This window comes from Peromyscus eremicus, chromosome 9 (assembly GCF_949786415.1).
Source record: "Peromyscus eremicus chromosome 9, PerEre_H2_v1, whole genome shotgun sequence".
NCBI lineage: Eukaryota > Metazoa > Chordata > Mammalia > Rodentia > Cricetidae > Peromyscus > Peromyscus eremicus.
The window spans coordinates 88,487,976-88,500,730 of record NC_081425.1 but is presented as its reverse complement, the minus strand read 5'-3'; positions in this window follow the sequence as shown (position 1 = coordinate 88,500,730).

Sequence of the window (12,755 nt, the reverse complement as noted above, 5' to 3'; positions counted from 1 at the left end):
CACCAGGCTCCACTGTGACCTCACCCACAATGGACAGGGCCCTCCCTGATCAATCATCAAATTAAGAAAATGCCCTACAGGCTTGCCTGCCTATAGCCTGGTCTTACGGAGACATTGTATTAATATAGGAGTCATTGTTCCCTTAGGAGCAGTCCTTTGGGAGTCCATTCTTCTCATGCAGGCTCAAGTGCAGATTAATCACTTTAGCCAGAGAAATTGTCCTGTCTACCTGTGAATGTTTTTGGACTGGTTCCATGGTTTCTTCCCTTTGTATTGCCAGCTAGCCCCACAGGCCACAGGCACATAGTAGCTGTTTAATGATTGTTCGACTGAATTGAGCTTAACTGGATTGGTTTGCAGTGCTTTATGATACACTTCTACATAATATTTTCTTTTTTTAAAGTACAGATTGCATGTATGTATGCATTTACATATGTATATATGTATGTATGTATGTATGTATGTATGTATGTACGTATGTATGTATACCACTTATGTACAGCTCCCCACAGGCACCAGAAAAAGGTGTCAGATCCCCTGGAGCTGTAGTTGTGAACCACTCTACATGGGTGATGGAAAACAAACTTGGTTCCTTTGGAAGAGCAGCAATTTTGATGGACTGCTGAGCCATCTCTCCAACCCTACTCATTTGTTTTAATATAGTATTATAAGCCATTTTTGCGTGTTTCCTTCGGTTTGGGAAAGATTAGGAGGTGTGGCCTTGTTGAAGGAGGAATGCACTGGAGGTGGGCTTTGAGGCCATTCCTGACTAGCTCTCTCTGCCCCACACTTGTGGATCAAATGTAAGCTCTAAGCTATTGTTCCACTGCCATGTCTGCCTGCCTGCTGCCAGTTTTCCCACCATGGTGGTCATGGATCCATCCCCTAAAACTGTAAGCCCCTCTACTGCAACTTGCCTCAGTCATGGTGTCTCTTCAAAGCAATAGAAAAGTAACTAAGACAGGTTTTTACGGTCTTTCTACCTCCTCTGCTACAATGTTCCCTGAACTTCGGAGAGGTTGATATAAAGGTCATATTTAGGCCTGAGAACCCAAGAGCCACTTATTCTTAGCACTTGGACCAGTTATGAGTTTCTGGGTTGAGTGATGACCACCACAAAAAGAAGCCACCACAACCAAGGTTGAGCACAGCACTAATCTGTGGGGATAAGCATCAAAATCAACAAGGAAGTTGGTTTAGCAAAAGAGTAGTAGATCTCCCCTTAGGGCCTATGACTTCCTCAGCCACAGTCTTGACCAGATTTACCCTACCAGGCACGAATTCTTTCCTGTAGAACAGGCCTCAAATTCAATTAATTTTTTTTTTTTATTCCCATAACCTTCGTGCTACTGTTGTACCACTGGGCACATCTTGCTGGGAAGGTGCATTATAACATTCAGATGTCACTTTGGCCAACTTGCCTGTAATATCATCGGCTGTAATTACTTGTTTGAAAGCATGCCTCTTCTTCACTAAAGAGCCTGGAGGTCAGACTCAGGATGTTTCACCATAATTGATGACGTTTCTCCCCCAATGGCCTCCATACCACCTTCCAGAAGCTAGCCTGCAGGGAAGAGGTATTTGGGTCAGTTCCAGGTTTATTTCTCTATGTTCTGCAACTAAACATGCTTTGTCTTCAATAATAAGGTCTAACCATCTAGTTGTGGGAACAACCAAGAACAATGACAATAGAATGTTTTGTTCGAGGGACCCTTGGGACCTCTTTGACTAATAAGTCATAGGAAGATATCCTATGTCTAGCACTTAAATTTTCATTTGATAACTTTTCTTTTCTGGAAGAAGCATAATCCATCCACGGAAGGTGTAGCCCTATATCTCATTTACTCCAAAATCTCTCATTTCATCAGGGCCTACTATTCCCACGTGACAATCTGCTTGACATTATTTTCTATCACTAGGCACCATTTATTCTTTATATCTCTTCTAGCTGGTTTTGCTGTCTAACCTCCAGGCCCTCTAGTGATGAGGAGATATGCTTTCAAATAAGTAATTACAGCAAGTGATATTACAGGCTAGCTGGCCAAGGCCAGGATTTTATTTTTTAACCTTGATAAGTAACTCAGTTAGAACCACTAACCTCTCAAAAGGTGAAGGATCATTTACCATTTTGGTTCTAATTCTACCTGAGTCCTAAGAAATACCCTGAAGTAGCCCCTTGAGTTATATAAATATAAAACAATTAGCTATGTCTAATTCAAGGTGAAGGCCTGAAAGAGTTGAAGTAAAGCAAATGTGTAATAAGAGTGGTCCTCAGTCATGCTCTGCTTCTGTTGATTTATTTCTACATTTAAATGTCTTCCCTTGGATTCAAGTTGTTCTGTGTTTGTGGCCTGCTAGACATCTGTACAGAACTGACAAGCATGTTTTTGGTGAGAGTCATGGAAGTGGGATGAAGATGAGTACTGAGAGTATGCAAGCTTCTCAGCCAGAGCTGGAGGAAAGGCCGTGAGTGAGAAATGGATGACTCTCCGTCAGAGTTCCAGGAAATGGATAGCAAGTTCCACCCGTGGGAATTTCCCAGACTTTAAAAGGAATTGGACTAGTGACTGACGGTACTGAACTTTGCCTTTTGTAGAACTTAGGACAGGAATATCATCGGACAATTGTAGAATTTCTGGAGGACCAGCCTGCAGCATTCTGGAGTGAGTTAAGACTGTGAACCTCCCAAGGGAGGCTTTACTCTCTGTGAGGAGAGATGGGGGTGGGATGGGGGTAGGTGGGGGTATCGGGTTGGTATGTAAAAAGAAAGAATATATATATATAACTGTGAACCTCTTAGAACAGCCATTGGTAATGACAGTGTAAATTGCCATGTCCGCTTCTTTCATGCAAAAGATTGGTGACTTGCCGATAATCACGGCCCGACCTCAGGAGTGCTCTTGCGTTGGTTTGACTTCTTTGGAGGAGTATTAACCACTTCCCAAAGTCAGTGGTAGGAGCAATGATGACACTCATAAATACAGGTCAGAGGGTGGGTGAGAGACAGAAGAACTGTGGCAAGTCCAGAAGGCTGGGGCAGAAAACCAGGAGAAACTGTTTCTGGAAACACAATAGCTATGCTTTGGGGATTATCAGAAATGCAGGGGGAGGGAGAAGTTATTCTTTGTAGGAAATGGGCCATGAGACTTAAGCCATCTACTTGGAGTATGAAAAGTAACTGTTTCTAGGTATAGTGGCTCACACTTGTCATCCCAGCACTTTGAAGGAGGAAGCACAAGGATCAGGAGTCCAAGGTCATCCTCAGTTATATGAAAGTTTGAGACCAGCTTGAGTTACATGAGACTCTGTCTCATTAAGCAAAAGTAAATAAGATTTACTATCTGCATTGTATAAGGAACTTAAACAGCTCCCCAATAATAAAACAAAAACCTGCATTAAAGATGTGCAACAGAGTTCAGTATCCATTTCTCATGAGAAAAAGCACACATGACCAACAAGTATTTGAGAAAACACTTAACAGTCCCAACCATCAGTGAAATGCAAAATGAGACTACAGTGAAATACTACCTGTTAGAATGGCTATGATCAAAACAATAAAGCTTAGCTACGAGTTGTAATCCCAGCAGGAAGCTGAGGCAGGAGAGTTGCATCAAGTTTGAGGCCAGCCTAGACTGTGCACTGAGTTCAGGATCTTACCTTACTGTGTGGTGAAGCCCTGTCTCAAAAACCAAAGCCAAAACAAAACACGAAGATGAATGCTAACAATACTTAGAAGCGTCCAGCGGTAGAGCCTCTTGCTTAGCAGGTACAAGTCCCCAGGTTTAATCCTCAGCACTGGAAAAAAGTCAAGATGAACAGTAACAAGTTTTGGTAAAATCTGAAAAAGAAAAATGGCATTAGAGAGATAATAAAGAAAGAGAAGAGGTATGGGGAGTTATGCTCAACATTTAATATGTACTTGTATGAAAATTCTAAAATAAATAAAGTTTTAAAAATAAGAAAGAAAAGGGAGCATTTGTGTATTAGTTGAAGGAATGTAGATTGGTATTACTTATATAAAAAACCACAAGGATGTTCCTCAAGATGCTAAAAGGAGAACTAACATATCACCCAGAAACCCCAATTGGGAAACACATCTCAAGAAACTGAAAGCATCTAGTTAAACAGACATTTGCTCTCCCATGTTCACCGCAGTGCTATTCAGGGTAGCCAAGATACAGAATTAACCTGAATATCCGTCAACTGATAAACAGCAAAAATGTGGTATAGGTACCCAATGAATTAACAGCCTTTAAAAAACGAAAATGCTGCCATTTGCGACGACACAGGTGATCTCGGAGGATGTTGGGCTAACTGAAATAAGCCAGACACACACATGTAAAGCACGAGCTCAGTCATATGTAAAACTGCATAGTAAAATTCAAAGTACCAGTAGGGAGGAAGGAGTATGATGGCTTTCGGAGGCTTGGTCAGAGGGTACAAAGTTGGAGATGAAAGGAGTAAGCTCTGAGGTCTATTGTACAGCATAGTAACAAGAATTAGTAATGTGTGTCTTGAAGCTGCTAAGGCAGATTTTGTTTTTGTTTTTCGAGACTAGTTTCTCTGTGTAGCCCTGACTACCCTGGAACTCACTTTGTCAATCTCAAACTCAAGAGACCTGCCTGCCCCTGCCTCCCAAGTGCTAGGATTAAAGGTGTGTGCCACCACCTCCCAGCTGCTAAGGCAAAAATTTTTAAATGTTAACACGACGGAATAATTATCAATAGGTCAAATGGCAGATTTATTAATTAGTTTTAGTCATTCTATAACGCATCTTTAACACTGAATCTAATAAATATATACAACCATTATTCATCATTTTAAAGTGTAATCTTATTTGCAATCATAAGCTAGTAAGATATGATGTAAAATAGAAGTTGTTCTGCGTGTGACAGCCAATGTCCAACATGGCTCCTAGTGATTCTCACACTTGGTATGCAATTCCTTATGTCGACTTCTCTCACAATGAGTCAGACTTAGTGTGGCAGAGGTTATACTTGGTGTTTCTCAAGGTTGGGTTGTAAAGGACTTGAGACTTGTGCTTTGGGTGTTGGAATCTCAAGCAGCTCTGGGGAAAGGCCCATCAGGAAAGGAGCTAAGGATTTCAACACCAATGGACCAGCAATGTGAGTAAATCAATGGCGATGATTGAAGTCCTGGCTGGCATCAGACTGAACCCTACAAGAAGTTTCTAACCACACTTGTTCAGCTGAGTATCTCTCAGATTCAAATTTATGGTCTACAGAAAGTGAGAGATAATTGCTTATGTTTGTGTTAAGCCCCCCAAATTTGAGGATATATTATGTAGTAGTAGATAATTAAAATACTATATAATAGATTCCATAAGTGCATGTTTATATAAAAATCTGCCTAAAGAAGTCAGGAAATGGTCTCGAGAGATGACTTCTCAGTTATGAGCATTTATTACTCTTGCGGAGGACCAGAATTCAGTTCCTAGAACCCACATTGGGTAGCTCACATCCGCCTGTAACTCCAGCTCCAGTGGACTGGAGCCCTCTTGTGGCTTTCGAAGGCACCATCATTCATACACTTATATACACACAGAGACACATACACATAAATTAAAATTAAATAAATCTGTAAGAAAAAGTCAGGAAAGTCTTTAGAAAGAGGAAACAGGACTGCATATCCAGAGATGACCTGCCCTGAAGATAAATTTAAGATGAAGAAAAAAAAAGGCATTTCATACTAAAGTACTAAAGCAATATCTTGACTGGTGGAGCCAAAAATGAAGAGAACACGACTTACTTGAAGAACAGCAGTCAGGTCAGCATGACTAGGATGCAGTATGTTTAAAGAATGAAGTCCAGATAGGTTAGAAATGTAGCCAAGAAACAACTTACAAAGGATCTTACATACCATGTTTGTATCTGCTTTTTTATACTGAAGGTCATGAGGGAGCTGGTCAAGAAAAAAAATTAAGATTTTATTTTATTTTTAATTACTTGTATATGGGTCAGGGTTATACATGTAAGTGCACATGAAGACCAGGTGTGTCAGATCCCCTGGAGCTGGAGTCATAGGTTGTTGTGATCCACCCAACTTTCATGCTGGGAATTCAGCTTCAGTCCTCTGCAAGAACAGTACCAGCTCTTAACTACTGACCTCTTCTAATAAATTTTTAAACAGGTAAATGACATAATTAACTATACCCTTTAGAATGATAGCCAATGAAACAGAAAGAACATTTAGAAGCTCCTGTTTAGTCTTGAAGAGAAATGATTACTACTGGACTAAGACCTTAGCAGTATAAATGGAGGGCAGAGAGGATTTGGAGGACTCTTGGGGGTACAGTTTTTAGAATACGAGGAACAAAGGAAAGGGGAGGTATGAGATCCAAGTAGAACATCCAGTTGTTTGCTGGAAGGTGAGATTTCAGTGGTTTAAAGAAGTTTTTTTTTTTTCTTTTCTTTTGGTTGTTGGTGGTTCTGGAGTCAAACCCAGGACCTTATACACGCGAGATTTCCACAGAACTATGTCCACACTCTGAGCTATAGAACTTTTGGAAAGACATTTAGAGGGCAGTTAGAAACACAACTATGAAATAGAAGTTAGGAAGCAAGGTCAGGGTGAAGACAGAGACATGAGTTTTCAAGACCTTTGCATACACATGTCTCTTAATAAAATATAAATAGTTCCCTGAACAAAATAAAATAAAAATAAGTTTTATCATTTTAGATTTGTCTTTCACTGATAGCAAAGCCATTGAGAAATGAAATTTACATTAAAAATTGAGAGCTGGTTGATGGTGGCACACTTTGATCCCAGCACTTGGGAGGCAGAGGCAGGTGGATTTCTGTGAGTTCAAGGCCAGCTTGGTCAACAAAGTTAGTTCCAGGGCAACACAGAAAAACGCTGTCTCAAAAAAACTGAAAGCAAAAAATAAAATAAAATAAAAATAAAGAATTGAGATAAGGGCCAGTGAGATAGCTAACTAGATAAAGACCGTTGCTATAAGGCCTGAGTTTGATCCCTGGGACCCCATAGTGGAAAGAGAGAACTGACTTCTGCAAGTTGTCTTCTGGACTCCTTATGCACTCTGTGGCAAAACATGCCTCACACACATGTGTACAAAATAAAATAATCAGCTAATTGATTAATTAACTAGAATGTTATTTAAGAGAACTGAAATAAGACCAAGACAAAAAAGTTAGAACTGAAAGAGAACTTGAAGACGATCTTTTAACATTTTTCAGCTTGCTGAGTACTCATGGTCATAGAAACCTGGTGGCTAATTAAATGTAGAAATTATACAGCACCTAGGACCTAAAGGCAGGAGGATTAGTATTAATCCCAACCAGGTGAGAATAAGACCACTACCACAATATTTGAGCCAAATTTGAAGCAAGCTTTATTAAATACTGGCCAGGACAATGAACACTGGCCAGGTCCATACCTAGGACTCCCAGAAAATGGCTGCAAATTACATTATTCTGGTGCTTATAAAGCCAAACCCCACAAGACTACATCCGTCCCGTCTTCATCCAATCAGGGGCAAGCATACATCCTGACATACTTCCCGCCTAGGAGGGATCAAGCACATCCTGTGCAGTTGGGGCAGCCAACCTTATTTAATGATGTGAGAACACATGGCTTGTTATCTTATATGAACAACATCTCTCAGCCTTCCAGGAAATTATCTGTCTTTGGACAAATGGAACTTATAGGTTTATCTGTCCTTGGGCAAGAGGGGCTTACAAGTTAGAGGCATTCTCATTTTATAGATCTCTTAAGCACAGTAAGTTAAACTTAAAACATAACTTCAGCCCTTACATTAGGAGTTCAAAGTTCCTAGGCTACACAGTAAGTTCAAGGTTAGCTAAGGCTACATGAGGTGCTGGATAAGAAAAGCTTTATAAAGAAAGGTGGAGGGAGGAATGGACTGAGGGAAACAAAAGAATTACTCTCTTCCCAAACATTTCTTTTATAGATCTATTTCATCACCTGTAACATTATGAGGCTATGTTCTATTTCTAGTCTGCCAATAAAAAATTAAACTACAATAAATTTAAATCTGTTTTATGATTTGATATTTCTCCCAACTCCCCATCTTCTTTCTTCCTTTATGAACAAGCAAACCTTCCCCTTTGAGTTCTTAATTTACTTTATTGAGTGCTGTAGAGACATGACATTGTGTCTGCTTTTGTTACCAATAGCCATCTAAGTCTTTGAAGTTGATTTTCAACAAATAGATTGGTTATCATCTTTAACATCTAGATGTGGCTAATATCCAACACTTCAGTAGTTGGAGTTCCACCAGTTCACTCTGTTTGAGAGTACTGATCTATTTATTTAAGAGAAAAATATTACACAGTTGATACAATGCCCATGATATGTATTTTGGAAATTAAAGAAAGTATCCCATATGTCATATAATTTTATAATTATCTTAGAAGGAAGAAATCACTATATAAATGTGTTGAAACACTAGACTTCAGCACATTTATTTCTTTGGTGTGTGTGTGTGTGTGTGTGTGTGTGTGTGTGTGTGTGTGTGTGTTAGACTGGCCTGGAACTTCTGATTCTTGATGCCTTCTCTCAAGTGCTGGTAGGCATTAACACTCCTAGATAATTATTTCTTAAAGTAGGAGTACAAAATAATGGACATTTTTTTCATTTAAAAATTTTATTTATTGGGGTGGGGGTTGGCCAGGGTGTGCCATCGAATGTGTGTAGAGATCAGAGAACAACTTGCAGGAGCTGGTTCTTTCCTTCCACCATGCGGGTCCCAGGGATTGAACTCAGATTATCAGTTTGGTGGCTGATACTCACTGAGCTATCTCACCAGCCCATTAACGAGTTTCTTTATGACAATTCAACGCATATTATTATCGTACTTTGTTTACATTTTCTCCCTATCACCTTTCCTTAACCCCACTTCCCACTAGTCCCCATGCTCCTCCCAAACAGGGGAGAGAATATATGATAATTCTTTCTTATCCATTTCCTTCTTCTTCCTACCTCCTTGCTTTTCACCTTCCTTCCTTCCATGTAGTCCTTTCTTTTGACAGACAGACAGATAGATTATAGATAGATAGATAGATAGATAGATAGATAGATAGATAGATAGATAGATACGCATACAGTGCATATGAGAGAACACAAGAAAGCAAGAGACTCTGAATAGTATTTTTCTCTTTGGTTGTTTCAAAGCTATTTATACCTTAGTAAAAATTGTCAGTGAACTTCATGTTACCTTATTTGTAGAAATAACTGTGGTTTTTAAAAGTTAATCACTTAATTTTTGTCAGTACAAAGGTCCAAAAAAAGTGTTCAGAGAAAAAGAAAGGAAATTTGAGTAACTGGAGCAGAGTGTGTTTAGCTTAGTGGAAAGAACTGTAGTATAAAGAGACACCACAGTCTCCTTAACTTTTTCAATGTTCAGTTGATGAAATGGATGCTTAATAAAATTTTTCTAAGGTGCAAAATATCTAACGGATGGTTTTAAAGTTTAACTTTAGATAGAAGCAGTTTAACGGCCAGGTGAGATGATACAATCCTGTAACCCTAGCACTTGGTAACTGGAGGCAACAGGATCAGAAGTTCAGCATCATTCTGTGTTGTATGATATTTTGTTTGTGTTCTGACAAATGAAGCTTGCCTGGAGATCGGAGGGCTGAGCTAGCCACTAGTTAACCATAGAGGCCAGGTGGTGGCGGCACACACCTTTAATCCTAGCACTTGGGAGGAGGAAGCAGGAAAATCAGGAGTTCAAGTTCACCCTGGACTACACGAGATTGAACCATTCTAAAAGAGAAACAGAGCCGGGCGGTAGTGGTGCACACCTTTAATCCCAGAATAAGGAGCTGGCTCCACTGGTGAAATGCTTGTTATACAAGCACGAGAACACGAGTTCAATCCCCACTCTTGACCATATACCAAGAGCTCTCATAAAAATCTGGGTTCTGTTATCCTAGCACCAGGGAGGGGGAGACAGGAGATTCCCCAGAGCTAGTCTTGCTGAATCATTGAGCTCTAGATTCAATGATGACCTTCTCTTAAAAGATAAAGTAAGAGCAATTGAGGAAGAAACTCAAAGTCCCCCTCTGGCATACATACACAAAAACACATAGGTACATACATGAGCACTTATACCGCACACCTCTACAGACAATAAATAAACAACAGCAAAAACCAATTTAGTAACACAGTTAAAGTTAGAGTTGTAGGCTGGGGCTGTTTGTCAGTGTTAGAATGCTTTTCTGACATATCCAAGGACCCATGTTAGATTTCCAACATTGAAGAAAAAAGAAAGAAAAGAAAAAAGAGCCTGGCATAACGGTATACACTTGTGATCCCAGCACTTCAAAACAGGAATATCAAGAGTTGAAGGTCAGCTGATGCCACTTGGAGACTTCAAAATCACCCTGGACTACATGAAACTCCATGTAGAAAAACAAAACCAAATTTAAAAAGAAAAAGAAACATAGGGCATGGAGAGCTGGCCCAGTGGTTAAGAGAACACACTTCCCTTGCAGAGAACCCAAGTTTGGGTCCTTAGCATCAACATGGTGGCGCACAACTCTAGTTCCAGGGGACCTGACACTCTCTTCTGGCTTCCATGGGCATCAGGCATGAAAGTGGTACATTTGCATACATATAGGCAAAACACTTAAATACATGAAAGTAAATATTAAAAAACAAAATATAGAATTAAAAAGGCAAAATTACAAAATCCTAAGTAGTAGATTTTTTTTCCTATGATGAAAATTTGGGTTTTCTGATTACATAATTAAGATAGATTCATTTTTAAGTCACTTAATATAGAAAAGCAGGAAGTAAGTTGCATAACCCTCTCTAGCCAGAAAAGCATTAATGTTTTATGAACTTGCTTCCAGCCATCCCTTATTTATATGTATGTGTATGTATGCATATGGCTTGACTAATGCAAAATCATATCTACATTTTCTTCTATGGCCTGATCCTTCCATATTGGAACGCATTAGTGAACATCATTCCACACCATAAATAAAGACTTACTCTGGCTTTCCAAACAAGTGCATGGTATTATGCTCTATGTTAACACACAGTTTCATCAACCGTGCCTACACTATCGAGCATTTAGGCTGTTCCCAGTGTTTTCCTTTAAATGAATAATGCCAAAGTGAGAGTCCCTGTCATCCTTCCTCCTTTTGTTCAATTAAATTATTTATTCGGATAAAATATGGTCAGAGTATCTACTCAAGAAAGAGGAGTTATTTCTGGGATTAAAAAAATTAATTCTCTTATAGAATCAAACACTTTAGAACAGCTCCCAAGGTTTTTAAAATTACATGTATTTGTTTATTTGTTTCTGAGTATGTGTGTGAGGGCAGGGATGCAGGCCATGATACTCATGCTGAGGTCAGATAACAACCTGCAAGAGCTTCTTCTCTGCTTCTAACGTGTGGATCTTGGGTGCCAGAATCAGATCAAGCATTGCCTGAAACACCCTACCCACTAAGCAATCTTCCTGGCCCAGATTTATTTATTTATTTATTTATTTATTTATTTATTTATTTATTTATTTATTTTCGAGACAGGGTTTCTTTGTGTAGCCTTGGCTATCCTGGAATTCACTCTGTAGACCAGGCTGGCCTGGAACTCATAGAGATCCGCCTGCCTCTACCTCCCAAGTGTTGGGATTAAAGATGTGCATATCTTTCAGCCACCTCAACCTGAGTCCTAACCTCTACAGTATTTTCTAAGAGTGGGAGACCCTAGAAACCCCCAAATTCAAAGACCACTCCCAGCCTTATTACAGGTCATTCTTGTGTTTATATTAGCAAAAAAATTCTTGGAAAACAAAGGCCTATTTATTCTGTCAGGTCAACGGAAGGGCAGGCCTCCAGCCCAGGCTGTTTTTGTGGGGACATGTGCAGAAGGAACTGCCACTTAGACTTTGTGGCTAAATCTGTAACAGACAACCAGATAGTTGACTTTGCAGGAATTGCTTAACATCCTTTAAAAAATATTTTTAACAAAAATATAATTACAATATTTCCCCCACTCCTTCCTCCAAACCCCACCATATTCTCCTTCACTCCTTCTAAATTCATGGACTTTTTTCTTTAATTATTATTTTTAGCTTTTAAAATTATTTCATTTGTTTTTTAAGATTATAATATAGTTATATCATTTCCCCCTTCCCTTTCCTCTCGCCTTAAACCTCAACTTATTTATCTATTGAAGCAACCAACGAAGACTTTATCTTAGTTTCAGAGTCCCCAGACTCAGTTGTCACTAACTTCTTGTCTTCTCAACTTCAAGATGTCTTATTCTACCTACTGAGACTTCAAACCAGATGTAGACCCTGACCACTTCTCCTCAGCCTGACTGCATCTGCCTTGGGCTGTGCCTCATCCTGTTATAGCTGCGTCCTTAGGCTATGCCTCCAAGACATCACCAGGAGTCTAAGTTCAAATGCAAAAGCAAAGAGCCTTTATTGCAAGCTGAGCTTGGACTCCTCTGTCCAGCTCTGACACAGCAGTTGGATCAGGAAGAGCATTGAGCTCAGTTGTGGCAGCGTTTTTAATGAGTAAAGGATGGGGGTGTAGGAGAATTCTTGATTCATATGGGGGCTGAACTCCTGATTGGGCAGGAGTGAGGTAACAGAAGTTGTCAAACAGGGATTGGTATTGGCGTTGCTGCAAGGAAATTGGCAACCTATATACAAGTGATGTAAGCTATCCTTTATGTCCTGGAGCATCTAGTACTTGTTTGTCTCAATTCTGATTGGTTCCCCACAGGGTAGA